Raw genomic sequence first — 10,346 nt, forward strand, 5'->3', positions numbered from 1 at the left:
CACAACTGGGCGTGCACGGATCACTGCGTCATCATCGTCACATTTCTAGACCTACTCTGAACTACAGATCTTCCTTGGTGAGGTTCGTGTAAATGGAGGATGGCTTGAGTGGTTTTCACTGAAGTTCCTGCTTTCAAATGCATCCTGCTAGCTTCCAGTGGAAGTGTCAGAATCCTGACCCGGCCCCTCACCTAATTTCCATTGGTGTTGAATTCTATCAATACATTAGGATTTTACATGCTTATCCGAAGAGCCTCACAGAGCATCTGTGTGTGTCTAGGTATGGTCAGTTGCTCAGTCGTGTCCGACTCTTTGCAACCCCATGGACTGTATGTAGCCCTCGAGGCTCCTCTGTCCATGAAATTTCCCAGGCAAGAATACTGGAGTGGGTTTCCATTTCCTCCTCAGGGGGATCTTCCTGATTGAACCTGAGTATCCTTTGCATATAGGGCTTATAAATTGCTATGTTGGTGTATCAGGAAACATAACTTCTGAGCGCTGCTTGGTGGAATATGGATTTCACACTAGGGGCAAGGCTGGGTTAACTCAGAAAAGAAATGAGTACATGGCCACTGGGAAATATTTTGTCCTTTTTGGTATTCTCTATGTATTCTGTGGAGCCCAGGTAATGTTACGTGGAGTCCAAGTATCACAGGAGTTTTCGTGGTATACTTTTGAGAAGTCATAGGAAATCATACCTTGATCATATACTATCTGAGCTCTAAGCATCTTTGAGAAATGACCTGTGGGGGAGGAAAATTGTACAAGAAATGCTGGAGGAAGTGATTACTTAAATGTTAAATACTGAATTCAACTGTGGAAACCAAAAATTTTGCTATCAAAATTTGAGAATCTCAGACATCTGGAAATAAACATACTATAAACCACATTTTCAAAAATCACATGAGGAAAGAATTAGATGAAACTTATTAGGAAGAGGAGTATATAATGTATATAAATTAAATTCTATTGTCTTCTAAGTTTTACAAAAATATTTTTAACTGACTTCTAAAGGTTGGCAAGTTGCCATTAGAAAACAGAAAAATTTCCTTCAGGCCATAGAAGAGTGGCCTGGAATTCAGAAATGGACTGTATCCTGGATTGTAAGATGAAATTTTGAAATTATTTTCTATTTTGATAAATACTAAAAATAAACTTATTTTATTGAATCTGCTGTTGTTCAGGAAGGATAGTCAGACAATCTAAATAATACGTAATAAGTTTCAGGTTAAAACATGAATAAATAGACTAAATGTGATGACTTTTAGTGAGTTAGGAGTCCAAACTATGGGTTTAGGAGAAATGGTCCTAAAAGGCAAGGAACACAGCCTTCTTTATTTTTGTGAATTGTATTTTTTAATATTTATTTATTATATTTATTTAATTGACTGGGCCAGGCCTTAGTTATGTGGGATCTAGTTCCCCCATCAGGGATCAAACCAGGTGCCCTGCACTGGAAACCACTGGACCAACAGGGAAGTCCTTCTTTTGTGCATTTTAAATACTCGATAGGTGTTAATGAATTACACCTATCTAAGAAGTACACGTAGTTTTGAAATCTAGTTTTCTGAATCCTAAACTAAGATCAAGACTATGTCGGGCCCAGTGGCTTAAGTGAGAGGGTGAGAGATATCAAAATACTGGGTAACTTAGTTATCTGCTCGTTAATGACTTTTATTAAAGCGCCGGTGATTAATATTGGCAACGTCTAATAATTTAAGTTTCAAGGAAAAGACAGGTTACTCAAAATCCGTAAGGACTGGTCACAGGGAAGGCCGGAACAGCCTTTGAAGAGAGAGGTCACCCTCTCCCTCGGGGTCCCCACTGCTTCTCGGAACCATCCTGGAGACTGGACGCCGGCTCTGCGGGACGCACCGCGGGCAGATAAAGGCTGTGTCTCTGGCAGCCAGGACGGCTCGGGGGTCCGCTCCCCACGGAGTGGCCCCGCAGCAGCTTCCAGGAGTTGCCGCCGGGGCCGCGGGCGCGCGGCGCGATCGGAGGCGGCTGCCCTGCCCCCGGGCGCGCTCCCCGCGGGCGGCCGTCCTGCCAGGAGGCGGTGAGGTCAGTGGGACCCGCGGCTCCGAGAGATGAAAGGGCCCCGGCGCGGCCGGCTGGCACCAGGCGAGGCTCCCAGCGCGCAGCCTGGGCGCAGCGCGGGGGCCCGAGCGCCGCGGGCCCAGACTCTCAGCCCGGGCTGGGGGGCACCGCGGGGGCTTCCTGGGTGCCAGGGAAGAGGAGAACGACGGGATCCGGGTCAAACAAAAGAATCCGAGGGCGGGGAGGCGCGGGGGCGGCTACCTGCTTGAAAGGAGCGTTCCTAGAGCCCTGCGCGCGCGCGCGCTCTCTCTCTCTCTCTCTCTCACACACACACACACACACACACACACACACATACACACACACACATACACACGCACACAGCCACTTGGCCTGCCTTTGATGTGCGGCAACTGATCACCGATCAGATTACGGGCATTTCATCTCCCTGCTCGTCTGCCTTTGATCTGCAGGCTGCATTTTCTTTTCCCGGGTTGGAGGTTTCGTCTGGGCTTGTGCCGACATACATTTTTGGGAAGGTACAAGCGTTGGGCGCAGAAGGGCTGCCAAGGAGAAACTCAGTTGCCGAAAAGGGTGGTGAGTCCTTGGAAAGACTTCAGCACGTTGAAGGTACAGCGATTTCTGTTTGTTGTGGCTTTCGGTGCACTTTTCCTGCGTGTTCTCAGAAAAGAGGGTTTTAGTCTAGGGGGCCACGAGCATTTCTGCCCTTGAGTACTCTGTGTGTGTGTGGATGAAAGGAAATCCGATACTCCGGGGTCGGTTTGGTAGTTTGTACAAAGGGTTTGCAATCTGCCGCGCACATTTTACTTGGAAATGAGTTGTTCCAACAGGACCGAAGGGGAGGGAGCTAACTTGAGCCGTCTCCCCCGCCGCTGCAGAGCCCGAGGTCTGCAGGCTGTAACTGCTCTAAGTATTTACAAGTTGCTGTACTCAGTAAACAGGCGAAGGGACTCCATGGATGCCAATGCTCTCCTGTTTTCTCATAGAAAAGAGCACTGCATCTCTGGTAATACTGTTTCTTTCTTTATTCTCTCACCTCCAAGACACTGGCCTAAGAAATACATTTCCTTATGCAGTATGTCCCCTCCAAGGAAGCACTGGAGAGCCATTCAAGTACGATTAAAGCCCTTTTCTGGGTAAAACTTAAGAACTGTCAGACAGGGAGGGTTAGGTTGTGCTGAGTTTGGTTTAAAAAGAAATCCTCTGGTGATCTTCTGGAACCTTTGCACAAGCCTCAAGTGCAGACACATCCCGGAGGTTAATATTCTTAAACTGACATGTACTTTTAATGCAGTGACAGCTGTTGTGAGTTAAAATTTGCCAACTGTTTATGAAAACTGGGTGATCAACAGTTACGATGTTACACAGTTTTTAGTCTCATTTTACCTTTAGTTTACACTCAGTATGGCAAAACCAAAGTATATGGCTGTGCTGAATTTACAAGTTAACTTGTCAATTCAATGATCACGCGTGCACAGTGGAAATGTAAGAGCATCGTGTTCATATTCGCTCATTTCAATGTTTTGGTCTTAGTTTTACTTGGGTAGAGTAGGTATCATCACGGTAGTCTATTTAATGCCAGCCGAACCACAAAGCAAGTATAAGTGATGAGATCAGTTATTTTTTAGTCAGAAATTCTGTTGAGACCGGAAGGGCCTAATGAGCCTCATTTCATGTGTAATTAATTTTTCAGAGCCAATTAATTAAATTACTTTCTAAATTTTCCTCTTGATATTTGAAGGAGCATAATTAGCATTGTTTACTTAATTTTAAAACTGATAGCTGTTAAGTGGAGATTATTTAAAACCATACCAAACTGACTTTATTTTTAAGATCTATCAGTAAGAATTTAAAAGATTTAACTCCTGTTTTTAGTCATGCCAAGACAGGCATTTAAATTTTTGTTTTACTGACAATGTGACAAAGCATGTTCACAAAATCCTGAATGATCAGCTTAGGTTGATTTTTTTTTTCATTTGTTTGCTGAAAAAGTCCTCCTTACATCACATCGCAGCAATAATGTTCACAATAGTTAGGATAAAACAATAATTAGGATAAAGAAAATTAAACTTTTAAAATAATGACTAAAGAGAAGATGCCTAAAGAAATAGTGCGCTTAAGAACTCAGTCATTTAGTTCAGATTTGGGACTTACAATTTTTTTTAATGACTATTATTCTGCTACTAGGCTCATTCTAACAAACACACACTTTTTCAACAGAAAACAAAAGGGAGAATTGGCAATTATCTGATTAATTTAGGCTTTGCAGAGAGCTTGCTTGGGCAAGTCAAGTCATTGAAAATCCACTTCAGGGTCTGAATTAATTCAGGGAATTGTTTACATCTTGTGTCTTGGTTGAGAAAAGAAGCAGATTGTATTTGGTTTTAAAAGAAGGCTGCCTATTGCTAAATGTACAGGTACAGTCTTAAAAGTCATCTCTGAACTGATTGCTTTATGTTGATTTTGACTGTGATTTAAATCGGTAAGATTTCTTTCCACTGAAGAAAACCCTTACATTACATTCTTCAAAGCCCTTTCCTATCTGATGCTTCAATGGCAGCTTTGTTACTGCAGAAACTCTAAGACTTCAAAAGACTTATTTCTAGTCCTGATTCTCTCACTGAGCAGCTATGTGACCTTAAGGGATTCACTTCACTCCCCAGTGTTCTCATGTGGGGAATGAGGGAGTGGACCAGATCGTCCTCCTGAAATAAGCAGGGTGGAATTTTTATAGCTATTGTACTGATGAGGAAGCTAGGACTATGGAAAAGTCACTTGACTTTCTTAATTAAGTTACGTGGCCAGTTTTCCAAGTCTTGATCCTGTGTCCTTCCCAGTTCACTGTGGATATTTTCCAACACCTGCTAAAACAAATGCACTGCTGACTGGAGAACAGGGTTAGTTTGAAGATCAAGATAACCACTTCCTTCTGCTGTGTAGTTTTTGTTTCCATGAGATATGTGTCAGTCAACTGGACCAGTCCTCTGATTTCCCAGTTGCTGTTGCTTCTGTGTTTCTAAGCAGTCTGAACATAATTACTGCCACACGCAATTTACCAGAACATTTAAAGTAATTTTCACAAAAATGTAATATATCTATGCAATGTGGAATTATATATACTTGTGTATGTGTAGATACAGGTGGGCATATATATTATGCACATATTTTGACATATGCACATTCTTTTTGTGTTTCCAAGGAATTGATACTTTCTTGAAGGATGTCAGTGAAAGTGAAAAGTTTGATGTAATAGTTAACTAAAGGTTGTTATTCCTTCCTGGAGAGTCCCAGTGGGATTTTGTGAGATTTCAGTTTACAGATTCAACATGGGCTTGTACATGATATATATTTCATATTACATTTGATTATATTAAGAATTCTTGAGCAAGTTTTCACTAACTCCTTCTGGGATTTTTTTCTTGGAAAAAAAAAGAATATATCTCTTGTGAATAAATTTATTTATTGACTATAAATTTTTCACATATACACTGATCTCAAGGCCAAATAGCTATCTCTCATGTGTTATCACCCTCATAAAGATTTCATATAAAGCTTTACAGATTATTACTTAGTAACATTCACTAGCATTTATTAATGCACTAGTTATTAATTCACTCATATCTATGGAGTTCTTGTGTGTCAGGCACTCTGACAGTATTTTTAGGATACCATCTCATTTCCAGCAATTAATTTTGTCGCTGCAATTATACAGATGAGAAAAGTGAGTCTCAGAGGGATTAAATATCAAGTACAAGCTCACAGGACTAATTAAGTGCACCACTGGAGTCTGATTTCAATTCAGGTTCTCTTGTTTTAGGGCTGGGCAGTTAATTCTGTTATAAGAATTGCATGGAGCTGAACTTGACTGTTTAGCACACATTACAGCCAAAATTTTAGGAGGGGAATGGGCTTTTAAAAAAATTTTGTTTGGTATATTTTATGAGAGTTATTAGAATTTTTTGATCAATTTTTCCATCATTGGCCTAGAATCTTCAACTATAAAGGACCTCAGGATCTAAGTCATTCTTTCTCTGCTTCAGGACTGGACCACACTCATGCATCCATCATTGGTGTGGTTGGTCAGACTCTCTGTGATAGCAGGGCCAGTCCAGGACACCCTGGAAACTTTGAGAAACCAGTGCACCATTAAGGAGTGATTCTTTACATGTTGTCAGCACTACTTAGAGGAATGGGCTACGAAAGGGGGCGTGAGGAGGCTCCCTGGTGGCCATGCTCCCTCAGGTCCACTCACTGGCTGAAATCACCACTCCAGCCTGGTTATCTCTCCCATCCTTGCTTGCAAAGTACTTCAGCATCACCCATTGTGACTTAACTCTACCCTTTGATGAGGGGGCGGAGGGAGATAACATGGGGGTTCTGAGCGACTTGATCAGACCAATTCTTCCAACACAACTTGCTCCCTCTCTGAGAAGCGTTCTGAGAAGCATAGCTTTCTCCATCCTGTCAGTGGCGCCCAGGACTTAGACAGCTCTACAGCCTAGCTTTGGGGGCTGCTGCCCAGTAAGCCTGCTTCTTCATCCCACCATGTACAGAGGAGTCAGTCCCCTGTGTTTCTTGGGAAGCAGAAAAGGAGCATCATGGCCTGTTTCTTCTCTCAGTAAGCACAGAAGAAGATTTTGACCAACATGGTGTCATAAACTCACCAGGATCAGTGCACCTGCTGCAACTTACAGCAATTTTGCACTATAGATGTCATGAGTTTGACATTATATCAACTGAATAAATACCCTCCTTGGCCTGTGTTAGTCGCTCAATCATGTCCAACTCCTTGTGACCCTATGGACTATAGCCCACCAGGCTCCTCTGTCCTTGGGATTTCCCAGGCAAGAACACTGGAGTGGGTTGTCATTCCCTTCTCCAGAGGATCTTCCCGACCCAGGAATCAAACCTGGCTCTCCTGCATTGCAGGCAGATTCTTTACCATCTGAGCCACCAGGGAAGCCCTAAGCCACATGTATTAATTTATGCATTCTTGGTATGGTGATGATTATATTAGGAGTCAGGAAGCCTGGATTTTGGATCCTGCTTTGTTATTAACTTGGTGTGTGACCTTGGACAAGTTGTTCCCTGTCAGGCCCCCACCCTACACAGATGGTCTGACATCAATGGTCAGCAATGGGTGCTGGGAATTACTTAAATATTTGGGTCTTTGTTATATTCCCCTTTATTTTCCTAACTATATTTGGCAAACTTTGTAACTCTTTGAGATTTTTACCGCTATTTATTCATTCATTCAACAAATTTTTAATGAGTACCTACTATGCGCCAGGCACTGTGAAGGAACAGACAGAATTCACGATTCTTATGTGACTTGCATTCTGCTCCTTTCCCCCATGAAACAGTGTTTTATGCTGAAAATTACTTGAAAGTCAAGCAATTTTTCATTAACTTTTATTTCAGTGAGCTAGCTTATCACGGAAACTATTTTCCCAAGAGGTTTGTTAACTTCATTGGTTCAACTTTTTTAGGAACATATTCTAAACAAATACACTTCAAATCAGCCTAGCTATCGCTAAAACTGGCTTCAGAAAGCCAACTCTTAACGTTATCTTTAAAACTACAGCTCTACCAAAATCCTTGTAAGAATTTGGCTCTTTCAGGGAATTGCTTAGTGGTCTAGTGGTTAAGTCTCTGGACTTTCACTGCCATGGACCAGGGTTTGATCACTGGTCCCAGGGAACTAAGATCCCTAAATCCCCAGTAGCCAAAAAAAAAAAAGAATTTAGCTTTGTCAGTAAAATTTCAGTTCATTAATAACAACCAGTGTGGAACTTCCCTGGGTTTCCCAGATGGCTCAGCAGTAAAGAATCCTTCTGCCAATGCTGGAGACAGTTTCAATCCCCGGATTGGGAAGATTCCCTGGAGAAGGGATTGGCTACCCACTCCAGTATTCTTGCCTGGAGAATCCCATGAGGAGAGGATCCTGGCGGGCTACTGGGTCCACAGGGTCCCAAAGAGTCACACTGAGCGACTGAGAACACATGCATGTGGCAGTCCAGTGGTTAAGATTCCACACTTCCACTGAGGGGGTGTGGGTTCCATCCCTGGTCGATGAACTAAGACCCCAGATGCCAAAAAGTTAAAAAGAGTAAAAATGCACTCAATAGTCACAGTGCAGCCATTCAGTGCTCCTCACTGTCAAGCACCATTTGGGTTATCACAGATCTCTGATGCTTGGCACTGTGTGCCTGACAAAAGGCTGCCATTTAGTGAGCACTGATGGTGTGCCAGACACTGGGCTGAGCTCTTTGCATCCCTTATCTTACTGAACAACGACCAATGGAACAACGCCTTTCGCAGTTGAAGAAGCATAAGTTTGGGAAGGTCAAGTAACTTTTCCAAGGGCATACAGCTAGTGAGTGGCAATTTAGCATCCAAGGCCAGAATGTGAAATGCCAGCGGCCGGGTGTGTCCATCAGACCTGTCCATGGAGAGTTAGTGGGCTCAGGGGAAACTCAGCCACACACATGTGAGATAGTGCAAAATGACTGAACGAAGTAATGTGCTACTGTCTCAAGCCGAAAGTGAGGCCAGAAGAAAACAAAGGAGTTCCTGGTCTGGCAGATTAAATTCCTCTCAGAAAACACTGAACATTCATGTGAACGTTCGATACTATCAAAGGTGTACGTTTGAGCAAAATATGCCACTTCTTGAAAGCAGAACTCCTTTTAACTCCTTGAGGAAGAAAGCTAACTCACAGAAACAGGGCAGGAGGGAGAATGTGGCAAGTGCTGTCCTTGTCTTAAGAAGGCCTCAGACCTTAGGGAGACTCGTGAGAGCTGTGGCTTCTGGCGTGCGAAGGAGTCAGGTGAGGGAAAGAGGTGAGCATGAAGCGGAAGCTTGGGGAGCAGAGCAAGGGCAAGTTCAGGGCACACTGGAGGCAAGGCATGCAGACCAGTTTGGCCGGAATATGAAGTGGTCGGTCTAGAGGGAGGAAAGATAAGGCTGAAGATGTGGGTGGAGCCCAGACATGGAAATCCCTGACTGCTAATTTAAAGGATGGAGAAGCCATTCTTCACAGTGAAGAATCATTGTAAGTCTTTTCATTGGTCAGTGACCACGATGTAAGGCAGGAGGAAGACAGATGGGCTGGACAGGGTAGTGGGGAAGGAGGTTTGAAAAGGCAGGGCATTCAGGTGAAAGGTGCGGAGGGCCTGCACTGTGGTTGAGGTGATGGGGTTAAGAGAGAAAGAGGGAAAAGGGTGAATGTGTGAGACCTTACAAAGAAGCAGCAATAAGTCAGCTTAAGGATGGTAGATGGAGGATCCCCTGTGTGCTAAGCTCTGGGCTACCAAGAAAATAAGAGGTGCCCTCAGGGAGGTGGGGTCCAGTTAGACAAACAGGTGACTACCATCTAAGAGGGAGCTTGTGAGTGAAGTTCAGGGAGTATTGTGGTCCCAGATCACAGCTGACAGGTAGGTTTGGGAAATTCAGGCTCACCTTGAGTTTCAGGTATAATGTGTGCGTGCATGCTAAGCTGCTTCAGTCATGTCCAGCTCTTTGTGACCCCATGGACTGTAGCCCTGGAGAATTCTCCATCCATGGGATTCTCTAGGCAAGAATACTGGAGTGGGTTGTCATTCCCTTTTCCGGAGAATTTTCCTGACCCAGGGATCGAACCGGCATTGCTTATGACTCCTGCACTGGCAGTCAGGTTCTTTACCAATAGGGCCACCCAGAAAGTCCTCAAATAGGATAGGGTATATCATTTGTAAATTATTAAAAGTAAGTTATTATTGCAGTTTCTATTCCGGCCATGACAACCTTGAGGTTGACACTTGGAAGGATATTTTTAAAGTATTTTTCACAACTGCCTAGTACTGCACTGGGCATTCTCAGTGTGGGGTCAGGCGTATGGGTAACTAACTGTAGCAACGTACTCAATCTACAAACACTTATTGAAGGCTACTATGGGCCTTGGGGTACAGAAAGGAAACATAGGATTTGGTTCCATTCAAAGGAACGTGAAGTTTTGCCAGGGAATCAAAGCCAACGAAGGGAGCAGTGCGCTCCTCTGCACCAACGCAATGCCTGCGTGGCATCTTGGGCTGGAGAGAAGTTTGTCCACTTACTCACTGGCCAGATGACGATAATTGCTTACATTTCTATAGCATTCTACTGCGGAAAACCTTCTTCTGTACTTGGTCCTTTTACTTCGTCCACCGAAGGTGCGGAGTAGGCACCCTTAGCTCCGCTTCTTAAGTGTGCAAAGTGAAGTTTGGACACCATCCGTTCACGAGATGCGTGTGGAGGCCTGGATCCCCGGG

The 10,346-nt window shown here is 43.8% G+C and overlaps 1 protein-coding gene across 1 annotated transcript in view; it reads left to right on the forward strand.

Annotated features, from left to right (window-relative positions):
* The first annotated feature begins 2,132 nt into the window (after window positions 1–2,132).
* The window catches only part of TNFRSF19 (tumor necrosis factor receptor superfamily, member 19), a 91,477-nt gene continuing 83,263 nt past the window's right edge, over window positions 2,133–10,346 (forward strand). Inside the window, exon 1 of the mRNA XM_010851199.1 lies at window positions 2,133–2,667. The gene's annotated coding sequence lies outside the window, so the exon portion shown is untranslated. The remainder of the gene's footprint in view (window positions 2,668–10,346) is intronic.

This window comes from Bison bison, unplaced genomic scaffold, assembly GCF_000754665.1.
Source record: "Bison bison bison isolate TAMUID 2011002044 unplaced genomic scaffold, Bison_UMD1.0 scf7180017864299, whole genome shotgun sequence".
NCBI classification, from domain to species: Eukaryota; Metazoa; Chordata; class Mammalia; order Artiodactyla; family Bovidae; genus Bison; species Bison bison.